The following is a 20238-nucleotide window of genomic DNA, read 5'->3' as shown; positions in this document are numbered from 1 at the left end:
ATTTGCACTTGATGATGGTTTCTTTAGCTTATGACCTTAGTTTTTAATCTCTACTAGAAATTTTGAATATCTGCTCAGTAGATGAAGTGTACTGAAGTTGGAATCAACCCGTTTTCATTCTCAATTGGCGGGACAGCCTAGGAGAGATTATTCAGTTGTGAGTGTTTGTGCTTTGACTCCCAATTATAAGTTTCATGGGCCATACAGATCAATTAGTGGCTTTGGCATAGTTTGCAGATATCAGTCATCACCATTGTTGTGCCCAGGTAGCACCTTGATGGCATATCCTTATACTAACCATTATGGATTTTGGTGGATTATCTTCAGTTTTTGGAGGTTAATGTGATGGTATTGTGAAAACATGATTCAAATGACATTTTGCGTGGTTCAAAATAGATAGAAAGTTTGAAAAGAAAAAAAAGGTTATTTTTAGATATTGGAGTTGGTTTCATGACCCATAACTTAGATTTCTTTTAGCTTGGTTGAGTTTTTTCTTGGTTGTGCTTGGATTAGTGTGATCTTAGTGTGTTGTGGTCTTTATTTACATGCCTCGGCCATTCTCGATTTAGATGGAGGCCAGTTGGTTGTTGAGGTTTAGTTTTTGCTATTTCTGAAGCAAAGTAAGGAAGTTGGTTGAAAAAGGGATACCTATAGCAAAACCCCTTAGAGGAATTATTTGTTTGTGGAAATAATCTTGGAGTCAAGTTCGGGGAATGCAGACCAGTACCTTATTCTTTCAAGCTCTATCTATCCATTTACTTTCACAAACAAAAGTCCTTTTAGTAGTGGATTGATGAGTGGTGATTTTACCACTCATCATTTATGCAGATTGCCTCGTTTTGAATAAATGAATGTGACATAATTGTTATAAAATGCACTAACATCCACACTTTGTAGGCATAAAGTTGATTGAAAGATGTGGATTGGAGCTTAAAATGATAAAAAAAAAGGATCAAGAAAGTGTAGCTGAAGACCTGGAGCAAAAGGGCCTTAATTATCGCTGTTACAGTTTGCTGACCACGATCGCGATAGTCAAGTAGGGTCAATCAATCACGGTCGTGGCTTAATGAAAGAGTTCAGCCCAACGACAAATCTGGAAATGCACGTTGCTAATCCCAATTTTGACAAAGAAACTAAAACTCTAGGATTATTCATCATATTCCATCTTCCCCAATTTTGTAGGTTTTAGCTCTTGAGTTCATAGCTTACATACTAGGAGAAGAAAATCTTGTATAAATTTTGGGTAAAGAATACATTGGAGACCTTCTAAGTGGAGGAATAGCTCACTTTTATTTTTGATTTGTAGGAGTGCAAAGTTTGAACAAGTTATTTCATTGGAGATTATGGGTATATCTATGCTTATTTATCTTTTCGGTAGATAGATATTCGTCTTGGGGTTATTGTGAATAGGGGTTAAAGTATGTGTGGGTTATTATTTTTAGCCTCTATTTGGTAGTTCGTTTTCATGGGTTTTATCATTGTTATTCTAACATGGTTGGGATTTGAAAGCCCCAAATACCTAGATGGGTTTGATGAGTGAAAGCTCCAAATGCAAAAAGCTCAAGGGCATCTTCGAAATAACAGTTTTGGGTGAACTTTAAGAATTCACATCATCCTTGAAAGAGGGATCTGGAGACAAAACCAGATAGGCAATTATATGTGTAGTTTTCTAAATTTTCACTTTCTTAGAAATAAGGGTGATTGTGAAATTAACTATACCATGGGTATTATCCTAGAAATAGGGATGCCTAAATTAAGGTTTGGTTACCAAATGTTTAAAACACCCATTAGGTATTAGAAAGAATCAATGGGTGAAAATTTGGTGTTTTTTTGAAAAACTAGCATCAAAATCTATATACAAACCTACCAATATTTGATCTACTAAATTGATGTTGATTACTAACACCCACATGTCATTCCTTTAGTAACGCATGATCCCAAGATCCGTGCCTAATTGTTAAAACTATAATTATTCATAGCCCCAAATTTATACTAGAAAAATCGGAAAAGAAACATTAATGTTGATACTTGTCTCCCCCATTTTTATCTTTTTCTACTATTGGTTTGAATTTAACACGTATCTATTATTTGGAATCAACTTGATTGCCACTCAAATTTTTCCTCATGGATTTGACCCCGACTCCTATTTTGGTAAATATATTGACGACGAATGCCTTACACCAAAATTAACGTGTAAGTTGAACATTATCATGGATAAATTAGTGACCCTATAGGTTATTTACTCAATCCTCACACATTTTAAGCATTTCAAGCCTCATCATAGTGTCTACAAGTCATTTATGGCTTTTTGAAACTATCGATTAAGTTATCGAGTAGTTCATTTGGGTCTTAAGCTCATTTTCCTATTTTTGAGCTATCTTTGTTTAGGAATTAGTCTTGGACCAACACTCTTAGTAAAAGTCCTTAGATAAGAATTCTGACAGTTTCCTTAACTCTAGAACATGGATTTTAGGCTAGGGGGACCCTTTGTATAGGTGCGAAGTCTTTCAGCTCATATTGGGCTATTGCGTGGATTTGATTTAAAATAGAACTATAAGTGTCCCCATACTTTGCCAAAATAATCTAATATGAAATTTTTGATGGTTTCATTGAGTCAAAAATGTTGAATTTGGTATGGTAGAATAGTTCATTTAGACACTTGGGGTTCTTAACAAATATCAAGCACCTAGTCAGAGTCCTTTTGGACTTGAAGAAATCTAATGCCTCCTGTTGCTGGTGCAACTGCTTAAGTGATCAAATAACTGCTTAAGCAGTATTTGCTTTAGTGACATTGATTCTCTTTAGTGGCTTAAGAGGTTTGGCTGAGGATAGCTTAAGTGCTTCTTTCCTCTATAAAGGAGTCGCTTTAGCAGACAGGATACTGCTTTAGCAGCCTGCACCTGTTCTTACCCGAACGCTAAATAGGACATCTGCCGATTAAGAGGTAGTTGCTTAAGTGACCTAGTGATCTCTTTCATGGCATTTGGGGTATTAAGTCCCCTCCTTATTCACCTGAATTTCAAATTTTTTTCGCAACCTTTTCTCCTAATTATGAGGATAGGAAATGTGAGGAATAATCTGTTGAACCTAAGGTAATATATCCCGACATCCCTTGGTTCTTTCCCATTATTTTCCTATTTAAATTTCATGTTATTGCCCTGTCAATTCCTAGAAATCACGTCTTTAAATCAAAATACTTTAGGAGGCTAATTTTGGCTCTGATTTTGTCCTGTTTGAGCATACATTCTTTGTCCTTCGGGGCACATCACAACAAATTAAATTGTGGATTCCATTTGCGGGCATCGTGGACCCATTCTTGACCCAAATTTTAACCTAACCTTTCAGATAATAATATGGGTCTCATTTTACTTATATTGATCTATAGATTATTGTTTTGATGGCATTGCAATATTTCAATATCCTAGAGCAAAGATGAGCGACTTATTGATGATTCAAGAATTGTGGTTTAACATTGAGGCAGGCTTCAATATACTCTTCTCTACGAGATGGTTTATATGTACATTTCATGCTAGGTAGGGATTATAGAATGTGATTATTCCTGGAATATCATATCCTTGACTGATTTGAGAGTTTGGGGATGAAAGGGTGAAGATGAAAGTAACTTATGGCAATAGAATCCTATCACCCTGGATTATAATCTTGTTAACTGTAACTCAATATTGAGGTACCTTTAGCATAAGAACTATTTGACTTAGTGAATTGGATCATAGTTCACCGAATTATAGAAATACCTATATGTTAGTTATATACTGTTAGGACTGAGGTTGTGATTATAATACTTGTTGGACTCCAGGTGAGTATTCTTTTTTTAGGAAGGGCATGAATCTAGTTATGCACACTTAGGTGCCTATTATTCTATTATTTTGATAATGGTGATGGCATGACTACTTTTATGTGCGTTCATGCTCAACTTGTTTTACAAAACCAATCAAAACCATGATTTCATTATAGTTTTCCAAAAGGGCATCATTCCCGCTTTTTACTTTTAAATGGATTATTTTATAAAGAGAATCGCACTACCTTATTTAATGATGGATTTTGAGCTAAAGATGAGACCTTAGAAATAAGATCGAGATTGATACCCGTCCATGGATTATCCACTATTTTAACACTACTATTTACTTCTGTCGTGAGAGATGTCGACAGTTTTTACTCTACAATGTTGATTTAGTCTTGGAGTTGATTTCAGGCAATGGATTTATAAATTTACACTCTTTTTGCCATGATTAGAGTCTATGTACTTTATATATATACATGCATACATATATATGTATATATATTTATATATGTGTATATATATACACATATATCTATGTATGTATATATATACACATAACATTTTAGTACTGGATAGAGTAGGTTGATGATGATGATTATTATAAATCTTAGACTGTGATCAGTTAGTGTATATGTATATTCTTGAATCTTCTTGGGCACCATTCATCCATGAGCCATAATTGTTTAGAACATAGGTCACCGTAGGACCTATCTTTGCGAGCTGTTGAGCTGGAGGAGGTGAATATACTTGGTACTATTGATTTACTTTGAATGCATTTAGTCATATGCATTTCCTTTCACCAGTATATTGTTTAGTTCTTATGTATATCGCCCCTATGGGGGTTATATCAGTAGACTATGATTATTTTTTGCTGTGTATTCATTGAACCTTCCGGGATTATGGTGTCCCGATTTTGTATTGTTTGTCTAGACTAGCCAATTACTTATTATTATTATGGTTTGTTCATGGCAGGTTGATTAAGTATTTGTACCCGAGGTTGTTGGTATGATTCTGATCCCTTTCCTTCTTATGGTTGTTTGTATTATTTATATTTGTCTCCTGGTTAGACCTTATGGTTAGGGACCCTTATTACACCAGCACTAGTTTTCCAACCTTTTTAGGATTCTTTAAGATATTAGGTTAGTTAGTTAATTTATGTCATTACCTTGAGTATTCTTATATATAATGATGGTATCACCATATATGCCTTTCTTCCATGCATTGTCATGTTGTATATGTCTTCTTGGCCTTGTATTCTATTATATGACTTTACTTCAATCTTCATTGTATATCGACTAGTGATATGGGATAATGCACTTTAGACTCGATTACTATTAGGACAATATAAATTCATCTTTATTGCTCACTTAGCATTATCATATTTAGTGTCTTGGATAGTTGTCTATAGATTATATTCCTGCTTTAGATATTATTTATTCTTGTATTATCTTTGGAACTCAGTCAGTTGATGCCTACTGGGTACCGTGTGTTTTGTACTCATACTACACTTTTACAGTCTGCAGATAATGGTGAGAGTTATTTCCATTGTTGTGTTCATTAAGCGTATTAGCTATTGATAAGAGATTTGGGGTGAGCTCTTGGAATTCAGGGTATTACTACTCCCCCTCTTATTGATCAGACTGATATCTACGTGTATTCAAAGATGGCTTGTACATATATGTACTGTGTATTTCACTTTATACTCTTGTTGTATTAGAAGCTCTTCTACAAACTTGACTAGATCTTAGGGTTTCTTTCTCTCTCTCTCTCAATATATATATATGACAGTGCCCAAGTGTACATGTAAGTGTATGTGGTCTACCAAGTAATATAGTGGCCTTCAAGAAAGCCAACATCTGAGTTCTTCATGTATGCTTCATTTGGCTCGAAGGGATATTGCTCAGTTGGTAGTGCTCCTCTCTTGCAATTGAGTCGTTGCGATTACAGGTTGGCCTTAAAGAAAGATGATTTATCAATCCCATAGAGTAGGACTTGGCAACGATTTGATTTCAGTTTATAATTTAGATTCACTTGATGCAAGAGTAACCAAAAAAAAGAACTTGGAAATTGTAATTGCACGTAAAGTAAACAGTGCAAAAAGTAAAGGTCTTGAGACAATCAATAGGAGAAAACCCTGGGTTGAAGCACTCTGAACGATCATATTAAGGTAATGGATTTCATTCATTAACTTGCATATCATTGTTGTTGATTCGTAGGGTTAAATGCACGATCATGGTTTCCCAACCTCTAATCGTTTACCAAAGTTGAACCTTACGACTACATCGTTGAGCAAAGATATAATAGTTTAGTTAAGTTCTTAACAAATATCATCCTACATATGAATCAAGTAAGGTATCTAATACATCCATGTCCTAGATACTAACTCAAGATATGTATTTTATAAAGAACCAAGAACCATACTCTACATATTCCCATATTATATCGACCTATTCCCTCTCCGGAGTTCACAAGGTTGACAATGAATGTATTCCAAGGGTCGCAAATCCTTAAAATAGTTAAAACACGAATAAGTAAACAACCAATATTGAAAACCAATGCAAACAAACTTAATCCATAGCAATAATAATCATGTTATTGGCTTCAACCCCGAAAAGGGGTGTTTAGCCACGCATAGTCATAATCATAATAAAAAAATAGTAATTAACAACTAAAAACATGAATGAACTAAATAAAAATAATAAAAAACCTATTGAAGAAGTTGTAGCATCCCTTTGCTCTCCAAAATATATCCAAAGATATGTAAAAACGTGATACAACATGTATTTATAATACAGGAACAAGACCTTTTTGTGTTGGACAAAAAAAACTTCATATGTTGAGCTTGGAATTGGGTGGGGCGGCATTCTAGGTTCATCCCGACTACAGGTCGGGTGGAGCCCTGGCTATAGCCCTGGTGCAGGTGGGGCAGTGCATCAATATTGCCTAGAGCTACTGGAATTTGCTCTTCGAAATTTGGTTAAGTGTTGAGTATCCCCTCTTGATTCCTTGTTTTGTAGCATCTTTCACATGAATTCAAAGCTTTGTTAACATCAAAATATGTGCTCATACTACACTTTTACAATCTGCAGATAATGGTGTGAGTTATTGCCATTGTTGTGTTCATTGTGCGTATTAGCTATTGATCAGAGATTTGGGGTGAGCTCCTGGAATTCAGGGTATTACTACTCCCCCTCTTATTGATCACACTGATCTCTACGTTGTATTCAAAGATGGCTTGTACATATATGTACTGTGTATTTCACTTTATACTCTTGTTATATTAGAAGCTCTTCTACAAACTTTACTAGATCTTAGGGTTTCTCTCTCTCTCTCTCTCAATATATATATATGACAACGCCCAAGTGCACATGTAAGTGTACGTGGTCTACAAAGTAATACAGTGGCCTTCAAGAAAGCCAACATTTGACTACTTCATGTATGCTCCATTTGGCTTGGAGGGATATTGCTCAGTTGGTAGTGCTCTTCTCTTGCAATTGAATCATTGTGATTATAGGTTGGCCTTAAAGATAGCCGATTTATCAATCCCATAGAGACTAGATTTGGCAACGATTTGATTTTAGTTCACAATTTAGATTCACTTGATGCAAGAGTAACCAAAAAAAGAACTTAGAAATTGTAATTGCACGTAAAGTTAACAGTGCGAAAAGTAAAGGTCTTGAGACAATCAATAGGAGAAAACCCAGGGTTGAAGCACTCTGAACAATCATATTAAGGTAATGGATTTCATTCATTAACTTGCATATCGTGGTTGTTGATTCGTAGGTTTAATTGCTCTATCATGGTTTCCCTACCTCTAATCGTTTACCTAAGCTGAACCTTACAACTACATCAATGAACGAGGATGTAATAGTTTAGTTAAGTTCTTAACAAATATCATCCTACATATGAATCAAGTAAGGTATCTAAGTACATCTTTGTCCTAGATACTAACTCAAGTTTCTTATTTTATAAAGAACCAAGAACCATACTTTGCATATTCTCATATTATTTCGACCTATTCCCTCTCTGGAGTTCACAAGGTTGACAATGAATGTATTTCAAGGGTAGCAAATCCTTAAAATAGTTAAAACACAAATAAGTAAACAACCAATATTGTAAAGCAAAGCAAACAAACTTAATCCATAGCAATAATAATCATGTTCTTGGCTTGAACCTTGGAAAGGGGTGTTTAGCCACACATAGTCATAATCATAATCACAAAATAGTAATTAACAACTAAAAACATGAATGACCTAAATAAAAATAATAAAAACCCCATGAAGAAGTTGTATCATCCCTTTGCTCTCAAAAATATATCCAAAGATATGTAAAAATGTGATACAACATGTATTTATAATATAGGAACAAGCCCTTTCTGTTTTGGACAAGAAAAACTTCAGATGTTGAGCCTGGAAGTAGGGGGATGGGTGGATCCTGGGTTCATCCCCACTACATGTCGGGTGGTTCCCTGGCTATATCCTCGGTGCAGGTGGAGCAGCGCATGAATATCGCCCAGAGCTAATGGAATTTGCTCTCCGAAATTTGGTTAAGTGTTGAGTCTCCCCTGTTGATGCCTTGTCTTGTAGCGTCTTTCCCATGAATTAAAAAATTTGTTAACATGAAAATATCATTATATTCAGCTCCAAATGGCTCCTACATCATCAAAACAAATGAATTAAGAGAGAAAGACAGCACAATACCCATAACGACAAATCAAAACCAGAGCTAAACATAGCTAGTTAGCATTGATCTTTTACTTATTGTTCCATTTGTATACTAATTCAAATTGAAATTTTCTCATGTAGAACAAGTTATTACACTTATAATAACAAATAAAAATCATTAGGAACACTTTAAACACAATACAATCCACCGGAATCAACTAGACAAACACCTAACTCAAGCTAGTAATGCTAGTTTTTCAAGTTGACTTCTAAATGAAACTTTTAAGTACAAACTTGTTTGCAACATACTTTAAACATCATAAACACATGATTTAACACTTATATGAACATTTATATCATTATCAACCCATATATCACATGACTCATCCTCAAAACATGGCTAAAAAGGCTAGAATAGTGACGCTAGAATGCATAAATACACCCAACATCACCACCCCACACTGAAACCCTTGTTCCTCCTCGAACAACTCTTAACTATAAACATCATGAGCTGAAGACTCTACACTTATAATAAATGCAAGACACTCAAGCTAGCACTACAATGACTATACCGATTGTAAGTTTTTATACTAAGCCTGTTATAAACACAATTAAAAGCTTATGAACACTGCTCCAAAACATCCTAGCCTCAATAATTGACTCTCCTAGTTGAAAAACTCATGCTTATCATTCAATCAAAGACATCATACAAATCACCCACATTCATTAAACATGTGCCCCTCACCATAAGAGAGTTACCCATAATCACTCATAATTAAGCAATTCATAACATGATGGGTACAAGAATCAAATTACGCTCATTCTCATAAGGGATTCACAAGCTACACAAAATGAACCATAGGCTACCTTAGTGTAATGATCCACTAATAGTTGAATGTAAAGCTTAGGATAAATTATATTACACTCATTTACCTAACGTCTATTATTAACACCAATAGCTATTACCTTGGGGCATTAATTTCACCAATTTCTTCTTCAATTTCTCAAACTCCTTTCTCAATTTTGTTTTAAGCACTTAAGATGTTTTTGGATAAAATTATGGTTTATCAAATAAGGGGATTAGGCTACATATAAGCTACCAAAGAAAAGGCTAAAGGCTCAATGGGGGTTAACTAGGATAATGCACAATGGGTAGGACAAATAGAAGGTATAGAATAAGGCTATCAAAGAAATGCCTAAATCATCTCCTAAACCCACACTCTTTATTTTGCTTACATACACATCAGGCAGGTTCTAGACATCACATGGAACAAGGCATATACTAAAATCTCTCACACACATGGTATATGCTCAACTTAATAGGATCATCATAGATTCCAAACCCAACAATAGCAAAAATTCAAAATTAAGCCAATAAGTACAAGAGTCATAAACATGAGTCTAAGAGTCTCAAAAATAGCAATTCACTCAATCAATATGCTTTTACAAACAAACCCATTTGCATCATGTAATCAAAAATAGCACCAATAAGAATATCTTACACAAAATTTTTAAATTGAGCCAAAATTTAGGAATTTCTCCACCCTACACTTAAAAATCTACTTTTCCCTGAAAGTGAACTTAAAAGTATGAGAAATAAATACTCCCTGAGGCCTCTAGGCCTAGCTAGTAGCATCTTTATATATAAAGGATATCCATTGGACCCCACACTCAATCTTTGTCATACTTCAAGCTCAAGTTTATAGTACTTAAGCCTTCCCATTAACCTATGACTCAACCAAAAAACATAAAAAAATAAAACAAAAACTAAAAAATTGATAAGAAAACATACCTAATTAACTAGGTTTTTCTCTGAAGCAGCACCTGATTTAGTGTTGTGGTACGACCCAACTTAACTCAACCATATTACTTCATCTTTTTCCTCATACTTGGAGGCTATCTTCTTGTTCTTTTTACCCCTTTTAGGTGTGAATTCTCTAGCGCAGCAGGTTTCTCAACTCTAGCCTTTCAGGCTCATCAGCTTCCATTATTTTAGACTTAGGAGATAGAGTCTTAGGCTGCTCAATCAGGTAGTTTGAAGAGGTCTTTGTGGACTAGCTACCCCACACTTTTCCCCTTCAATAATATTTATCTCACATACATCTTTGTAGTGGGAATTTTCAATGGGTGCTCTGTAAACATCAAATACCGCCTCTTCATCATCTACCCTCATTTTGAGCTTTCCTTCTCTAACATTAATTAAGGCCCTATTGGTTGCTAAGAAGGGACGCTCCAAGATGATTGGTACCTATTTGTCTGCCATAAAATCAACAATGAAAAAATCAATAGGAATTTCAAATTTACCAACCTTTATGAGGACGTCCTAAATTATTCCTTCCAGATATATTATGGATCCACCTACCAGCTGCATAACCACAGGTGTAAATCTAGGCTCTCCCGAGCCTAATGTTTTGAACAACGTTAGGGGCATCAAATTAATGCTCTCCGCTAAGTCACTCAGTCCATGAACCTCTTTGCTCCCAATTTTAATAGGGATAGCAAACTTCTTCTACTCTTTTAATTTCTTGGGGATTTCTATGTCATTACCACACTACACTCTTTAGTGAGTGTTATTGATCCCACATCTTGCAATTTTACCTTATTTTCCACCATATCCCTTACGTACTTTGCATACTTAGGCATACTCTGTAAAATATCTAGCAAAGGTAAGTTAATATGAAGCTCTTAGAATATATCAATGATCATTTTGAATAGGGCATCCTCCTTTGATTTTATGTGCTTCTGAGGGAAGGGTAATGGCAGCGTTTTCTTCACTTCTGGTTCAATAATTTTTTATTTCAAGTACTCAGACTTCTTTGAATTATCAGCAATGGTTTTGGGAACCTTAAAGGTCACCACCTCTGTCTCTACCTCTTTTGTTGCCTTTGGAGGTTCTCCTTGAAGCTTTTTACCACTTCTTAAGGTAATTGCCATCACCTGCTTTGGATTTTCTATATATGTTGGAAACCCACCTTGTTGTCTTTTATTTAGTACCTGTGATAATTTGCCTACTTGTAACTCTAAACTTCTTGTGGCCACTTGCTGATTTTTTAATTCTGCCTTTCTACTTTTCAGATCCATAAATAATTGTGCTTGACACGCTAAGAGTTGTTTTATCATCTCTTCCATGTTGCTCATTGACTGACTTGATTGGGCCTGCGGCTGTGTGGCATTCCATGGCTGAGTTTGCAACTTTATGTTGTAGGCATTACCATAATTCAGCTTTTGAGCATTACCTACATACATCACAGATTTTGGATTTAAAGAACACATGGCTACTGCATAATCACTATTTTCGCATACCTCACACCAACCTACAACATGTTGGACGTCATTGACTGTGGCTATAGGTTGTGCTGCTCCCAACTTCATGCTACTGAATGATGTGTTGATCAAATTCTATAGTGCAGAAACCTGTGCTAATAAGGCTTTGAATTTGTCCACCTCCAATACACCCATAATTCTTTTTGTGGCACTTCTAGAATCTGAATGCCAATCTGTATTTCCTTATGCAATGCGGTTCAGCAATGTGTATAGCTCATTATTAGTCAATTCCAGCGCTTGACCACCTGCGGATAAATCTTACAAAATATTCATATCGTAATAAAGATCTTCTACAAAAGTGTGAGCAAGTACCTCATTCGATTCTTGGTGATGTGGAAAATCCCGAAGAAGAGCCTTGAAGCGTTCCCAAGCATGATAAAGGTTTTCATTAGGCTTCTGTTTGAAGCTTACTATCTCACTGCAAAGTCTCATAGTCTTTCCTAATGGAAAGAATCTGATAAGGAACATTCTAGCTAAGTCATCCCATGAAGTAATTGAATTGGCAGGCCCCACATTTAACCACTTTTTAGCTTCCCCAATAAGTGAATCGGGGAAAAGTGTGAGTTTCACATAATCAACATTTATACCTGTCAAAACAAATGTAGCAGTGAGCTCAATGAAATTCGGCAAGTGAACCGGCGGATCTTCATATGAAAGCTCTGCGAATTGTCCACTTCTAATTAATAGTTGCACTATGTTGTGCTTAAGCTCAAAATTTCTCCTTGCAGTCGGTCTTTAAATGGAGGAATTCAAATTTGTCGTAAGTGGGACTGCCACTTCCCGAACAGTCCTGCTTGCTACTTATTGTTCCTCAGCTATTTGTGCAGGATTTTCTTAGTCTTCTTGGATTTGAGAAATTTGTAGGAGAAGGATTGATTCTCTCCTTTGTTGATGGTAAAATTGCTTGGGTTGGGAGCTTGGTTTAACCATCTCCTTATCACATGCCATCTTACCACTTTAAAAACCTGTCTCCTACAAAAACAAACACAAGACCAAGCATAAAAACACTAAATAAATTTAAATATCAAACTAAAATAAACAATTGCCAAAATACAAGTCCTTGGCAATGGCGCCAAAATCTTGATAGAACCCAAGCACACATGCAAGTATATGTGGTCTACCAAGTAATATAGTGACCTTTAAAAAAGCCGAGTAATCAATCCCACAGAGACTAGATTTGGTAACGATTTGATTTCAGTTCAAAATTTACATTCACTTGATGCAAGAATAACCAAATAAAGAACTTGGAAATTGTAATTGCATGTAAAGTAACAGTTCAAACAGTAAAGGTCTTGAGACAATCAATAGGAGAAAAACCAGGGTTGAAGCACTCTGAACAATCATATTTGCTTATCGTGGTTGTTGATTTGTAGGGTTAATTGCACTATCATTGTTTCCCAACCTCTAATCCTTTACCAAAGTTAAACCTTACAGCTACATCATTGAGTAGAGATGTAATAGTTCACTTAAGTTCATTACAAATATCATCCTACATATGAATAAAGTAAGGTATCTAAGTACATCCCTATCCTAGATCCTAATTCAAGTTTAATATTTCATAAAGAACCAGAATCATACTCTGCTTATTCCCATATTATATCACCCTGTTCCCTCTCCCAAGTTCACAAGGTTAACAATGAATGTATTCCAAGGGTCGCGAATCCTTAAAATAGTTAAAAAAAAGAATAAGGAAACAACCAATATTGATAAGAAAAGCAAACAAACTTAATCCATAGTGATAGTAATCATGATCTTGTCTTCAACCCTAGAAAGGGGTGTTTAGCCACTCATAGTCATAATCGTAATCACAAAATAGCAATTAACGACTAAAAACATGAATGAACTAAATAAAAATAATAAAAAACCTAAAGAATAAGTTGTAGCATCCCTTTTCTCTCCAAAATATATCCAAAGATATTTAAAAACGTGATACAACATGTATTTATAGTATAGGAACAAGCCCTGTCCGTGTTGAACAAAAGAAGCTTCAGATGTTGAGCCTAGAAGTGGGTGGGGTGGAACCCTAGGTTCAGACCCACTACAGGTATGGTGGCGCCCTGGCTATAGCCACATTCCAGGTGAAGTGGAGCCCCAATATCACCCAGAGCTACTAGAATTTGCTTTCCAAAATTCAGTTAAGTTGTGAGTCTCCCCTCTTGATCCATTGTCCATGCTTATATAATATATAAATATCATTATAAAAGCTCCAAATGACTTCTAAATGATCACACTAAATGAATTAAGAGAGAAAGACAGCACAATACCCATAATGACAAATCAATAGCAGAGCTAAACATAGTTAGTTAGCATTGATCTTTCACTTATTGTTTTAGCTGTAGACTTATTCAAATTGAACTTTTCTCATTACCAACAAGTTATTCCACTAATAATAACACATAAAAATAATTAGGAACACTTTAAATACAATAGAATCCACCAGAATCAATTAGGCAAGCACCTAGCTCAAGCTAGTAAACCTAGTTTTTCAAGTTGACTTCTAAATGAAATTTTTAAGTACAAACTTGTTTGCAACTTACTTTAAACAACATAAACACATTATTTAACACTTCTTTGAACATTTATCTCATTATCAACCCATATATCACATGAATTATCTCAAAACAAGGCTAAAAAGGCTAGAATAGTGATGCTAGAATGCATAAATACCCCCAACATCAATATATATATATTATCATATTAGCCTTTTTATCATATATATATATTAGTTTTTTTAGCATATTATTATGTTGTTTTCCTTCATTTTTTGATAGTTTGTTACTAGCTATTCTGAACTATGGGTTGACTTACCAACAAGTGGGTTATAGTAGGTGTCCTCATGACCTGAGAAATTGGGTCGTGACAACACCACTATCATAAATACAATTTGCAACATAGTAATTGGCATTTACTTTAATTAAGTCTTTAAGTTCCATCTCAAGTTTTTTTTCCGTTATGAATCAAATCAATATGGCACAAGCATAAGCCTAGAGAGCACAAGTTGCACGGGCAGTTATGGAAGTAGAAGAAATTGTTGCTCAAGAAGTCCTATAATAAATCTAATTAAACAAAGTGGTCAATGTGTTTGTTAATTTAAACAATGTTATTATGTATGCTAATTCCATCACTCCACCATGCGTTAATTCTCCAACATTAAAGGTGGATACATATATCTATAAATTGATTAAGGCTGAGGCATTATTTCTTAACTCTTCATACTATAACTCATATCAGTACTTCAAGAATTTTACTGAGGTGTGCGTAATGGATAAGCAAGACATCCCTCATGATTTAATTGTACTAAGGGTATATAGGAACTTTTTCAAAGAAGAATATTAGCTACATAATTTGCCTCTAAACTCCACCACATGGAAAATTTTGTAAAAGTATTCTTGAAAAAATAGCTCCCTTTGAGGAAAAAATTAGAGTTGAGAAGTAAAATCTTTCACTTCAGTTAGGTAATAATGGAGCAATTATATAAATCTTGAGAGAGGTTCATGAAGTATGTCAAAAGGTCACCAAATAAAGGGCTTCCATTAAACAATTATTTGAAAAAGTTCTATATAGGTATTGATGTTTTAAACCAATCTATAGAAAATAATGTGGTTAAGGATTGTTTCACGAATAAATCCTATTATAGAAATGTAATGAATCTCCTAGTCATTATCATGTTTTTTGTGTGTATTTTCCTTAGTTTGATCCTTTCTATAGTTTTTATAGATTAATTACGGCCTGGTGGGATAGGTAGTTCAATTTGGGGGAGTTGATTTGTGTTTTAGGTGAGGTTGTCTATTTTAGAACTTTTAAAGTTGTGAAGTTTGACTTCAGTAAACCTTCTTTGTAAATAGAATAGGTTGGAAGTTCTAATAGTTTCATACGCTCAAAATATGGATTTTAGATAGTGAAACCTTTGTTACAGGTCTCGAGATTGTCAAACTGGTTTTAGGATCTTGGTTGGATTTTTTGTGTATTTTTGTAAGTGATGATTTCATTCAATATTTTTGTCAAGATGAGATTTGTTGGTCCTTTTGATGATTATATTGATTCTAGAATATCATATCTAATATGGTAGCATGTTAATTTTATGTTCATGGGACTCCAAGTAAATCTCGAGGGTCTATTCAGGTCTTGGTTGGTTTGGATTTAGCTACTAGTTGTAACACCCCATAATCCAACAAAAGATTAGTGTCACGACCTATTTTCTGAGTTATGATGGAACCTACTATATCCCTCAAGTAGGAAAGACAAACCAGAGCTCGAAGCGAGAGGTAATGGGATAATATGGTGAAAAATAGCCAATGAGGCTGGGATTAACATATATAAAACTTGTAATAATAATAGGACAATAAACATAATTCCAAAGATATATAAGGCATAGACAACCATCCTATGACCTATAAATGTCGATTTAAGAGCCACAACAAATATAAAACAAGTTCTGAAATAGTCAATACAAGTTGTCTCAGAACAAAACTAATACATATAAATAAGAGGAAGAAGGGTAACTCCAACTCCAAGATCTAACCCAATATCCAAAATATAATCATATCACGAGTGTCAAATGAACAACGACAACTAGTACTTGAATCTGCACTAAAAAGGTACAGAAGTGTAGTAGGAGTACAAAAACCACGGGTACTTAGTCGGCATTATCGACCAGTTGAACTAAATTCTGATATGGATATGATAAAATACAAGAAAAGATAAGCTAAGTCAAAGTAAAAGGGCAAACCAAGAAATAAACTTTGACACTAATATGTGTGAGCAAATCAATAAATCGAAGAAAATAATGTAAGCATCACACAACTATATATACTAAATTGTCTCCCATAAGCCAATATGTGCTAAAGAAAATAACCCAACACAGGCCCCCATAAGCCTATAGGGTACAATCAAAGGAAAGTAAATAACTAGCTAACCATAATCTACCCACTATCCTACCATGGCTGAAAATCCAACTGTACTGTAGCACATCATAACAAAATTTTTAATTGTCAGACTTAAATCGATTCTCATATTATAGATATAATAATCAATTTCTGTACTTGAATCAATGCTCATATCATCAATATCATGATCAATTGCAAGACTTGAATTGTTGAACATATCATCAATATCATAATCAATTACTGAATTTTGCCATAACTAGCATCAATTCCAAAAATCAAGGTATGAAGTATCTCATTTACTCAATCTCATAATAAACGCCTCAATGAGTAACACAAGTGTATAAAGGTCTACTAAGCTATCTCAGGTCTTGGACTAAGACAGGTTAGATAGCCAATTTCTAATTGTCGAATCCATTATAATGTAAACTCTACTCTAGACTAGGCTAAGCTATCTAAATCCACTTTTAGATATTAAAGAAGCCTTAATTAGCCCTAATATAGAAATTCTACTAAAAACATGAGAAACTAAGTCAATTATGCTTGAATTATGTTTTCAGGATAGCCTAAACAGTACGACTAACCCAAATATTAACAATACTACCACCAACACCTAAATCCTATACCTAATTTATCGTTGTATCATAATCATACTACAAATACCTTAATCTATGAAGGAGGTAAACCTATCTCACCTAGATGCCAAAGAAAATCCCAAAGAACCCACAAAATTACTGATTCCTCTTTCAAGAAGCTTCCACAAGGTGCCACACTATCAAAATCAAAATCTACTCGTCAATACGAGAACAATGATACCTATATTACACCATTTTTCTTTGGGTCCAAAATCATGTAAAAATCTTATATGGGGCCTGTTTACAAGAATTGCACTTTTAAAATAAATCAACGACCTACTATGTTTAAGGAACAACTACCCTCAAATGGGCGACTTTCATGCTCAAAAGGTAAAATAATCAACCCACTATGCTTTTAGGGATTTAGCTAAAGTTTAGAGAAATAAACCATAAAAATAACGGAATCTCATCTCCAATTTGATTGAAAATTGCATAAATTAATGATACTAAAGCTCCAAAATCATCCACAATTGTTTCCCCTAAGAACTCCCACTTTTTAAGGTTCCAATATATTTGAAATAGATGAGAAATGGTGAAAACGGGCTAAGCAATGCATTTATACACTTTCCAGGCAAGTGAGTGCTGCTAAAGCAAAAACTTGACCTCTATAGCCGTCACCACTAAAGCATATGGTACCGCTAAAGATGTACCTACCTCCACAAGCCAGGTTGATAAAGTAAACCATGGGTCGCTTTAGCGCTAGCTAGTAAAGCACCCAGGTGCCGCTATAATAGATTCTACTCGCTGGTAAGGGCCACTTAAGTGACCTAAGGGCTGCTAAATCACCCTCCGTTAATGTTCCCAAAGGGACTCTTTATCGGTCACAGTAGATATCAAGCACCAGCTGAAATTGTGAGAAATTCTAAGTCTCCGCCAACCCCTCGACATTCATCCAAAATCCTATACACGCAAACAAAATATGAGACACTATCAAAATTGAAGTTCCAAAAAATATGGCATGGTATAAATTTCCATTCGAGATTGTTTCAACAAAAAATGGGTCCACACCTACTTGCCATTTTCATAACTTCTGGCCAATAGCCCAAAATGAGTGTAAGAGCTTTGAAACCCATACCAAGGGTCCATCTAACCTAAAATCCACATTCTGAAGCTGTTGGAATAGTCAGAACTAGCATAACAAGTATTTTAGTAGATGTTTTTGCTCGGTATCCAATTTGAACCAATAAAGGCTTCAAAACAAGAAAGTGGCCCTAAAACCAAATGTACTACCCGATATCAGAATTGTCAGTTCCAGCATGTCATAAATGACTTGGAAAGATATAGAAAAGCTCTAAACGGTAAAAATAAACAAAAATAAACAAAATAAACTAAAACATAATTATAATATCCACTACTGAAAGAGCTTTTATCTTTGAAAATTAAGGAATAGGATATACCTAAAGCATCAAACCAATGAGCATACTAGGCCCTCATCTCTCTCTTGATCTACCAATAGACTCCTTTAATAGGAGGTGCATCTATTTAACCTTAACTACAAAAATCTCTCTAGTACGCAACTGTGTCATATCATTAGCCAAAATGAGCATTGGCTCTTCTACGAAGGTCAACTACTATCCAACTAAATTGAGTTCCATCTATGCACAAGAGATAGGTTAGGACTATACCACTATAAAATAGAATCATAGAAAATCAGATAGAAAGCAGCAAAATCTTGGGATAAAACTAACTTATAATCCACATTACCATCCATACAAAGAATCATGAATGGTTCAATGTATCTAGGGCTGAGCTTGCCTTTCCTCCCAAACCTTACCACACTCTTCATGGGAGATACTCAGAGGAATACCCGATCACCAATAACAAATCTCAAGGTATGAAGTCTATGATCAGCATAAGCCTTCTACCTATTCTTAGGTGACCTCAAACTATCAAAAATTACTTTAACTCTATCCAAAAACTCCTGAAGCAAGTCAGTACTACGGGGTCTAATCTAAGAAGTATCGAACCATCCAATTGGATATCAATATCTCCTTCCATATAAAGCCTCAAAAGGCACAATCTTAATACTCAAATATAACTATTATTATATACAAACTCTTACGGCGCTAATTGTTTCTTCCACTAACATCTAAAATCCATAACACAGAATCAGAGCATATCCTTAAGAACCTAAATATAGTCTACTTCGACTGGATATTGGTCTCTGAATTGATGGTTATACTAAGATCCATTGTAGTACCTAACTCATCCTAGAAAGCACTCCAAAAGCTAGAATAAAACACTGAACCACATGATGAGTGGTGAATTTACCACCTATTTACATCTAAAAGTTGTGCACACTACTATGATTTGAAGGTATGAATGAGACAAGTTCATTAGTTGAATGAACTAATTTCCATATTTTACTGGTATATAGGATAGGTAAAGGGAAAATATGGAATCTAGCTTAAAGTGATCAAAATAAGAAGAGAAGCAAAGTAGGGAGACCTGGAGAAGAAGAGACCCTCAGTAACCACTATCGCGACAGTCAAGCAAGGTCAAAGTCAGTAATTGCAATCCACTACAAGCAATCCAGGTGACTGCAATCATAGAATAGCTACCGCGATCACTATAACATGGGTATATCCCCAGGGGTAATTTTGCAATTTTATTCAATAAACACCAAATCCTTTGAAAGTCTTAAACCCTTTCACATTTTTGAATTTTAGACTTATGAGAAAAATTTATTTGAATTTTACAAACCCTAAATTAGGCAACAATCATGTTTGAATCTTATACATTGAATTTAGTGAAATTGAAGGATGGATGCTTTGAATGAACCTTATGGTATATTTCTTTCTCTTTACTTCATAAGTATCTAAACTTCCTTGTCTTGGGATTATGTTGAACTAAAGTGAAATTATGTGTGGTTTGTTATGTATTTGTGTATATTCTAGTTTGTTAATGATGGTTTTTGCTATTGTTTGGTTTAA

The 20238-nt window shown here is 34.8% G+C and overlaps 1 non-coding gene across 1 annotated transcript; it reads left to right on the top strand.

Moving 5' to 3' along the window:
- Positions 1 to 12107: 12107 nt before the first annotated feature.
- Positions 12108 to 12216, top strand: LOC124895474. Its single transcript, XR_007051732.1, has one exon. It is a non-coding gene; the product is annotated as a small nucleolar RNA R71 (small nucleolar RNA).
- Positions 12217 to 20238: the final 8022 nt, after the last annotated feature.

This window comes from Capsicum annuum, unplaced genomic scaffold (assembly GCF_002878395.1).
Source record: "Capsicum annuum cultivar UCD-10X-F1 unplaced genomic scaffold, UCD10Xv1.1 ctg82450, whole genome shotgun sequence".
NCBI lineage: Eukaryota > Viridiplantae > Streptophyta > Magnoliopsida > Solanales > Solanaceae > Capsicum > Capsicum annuum.
The sequence above is the reverse complement of the archived record's forward strand: the minus strand, read 5'-3'. Positions and strand labels throughout refer to the sequence as shown.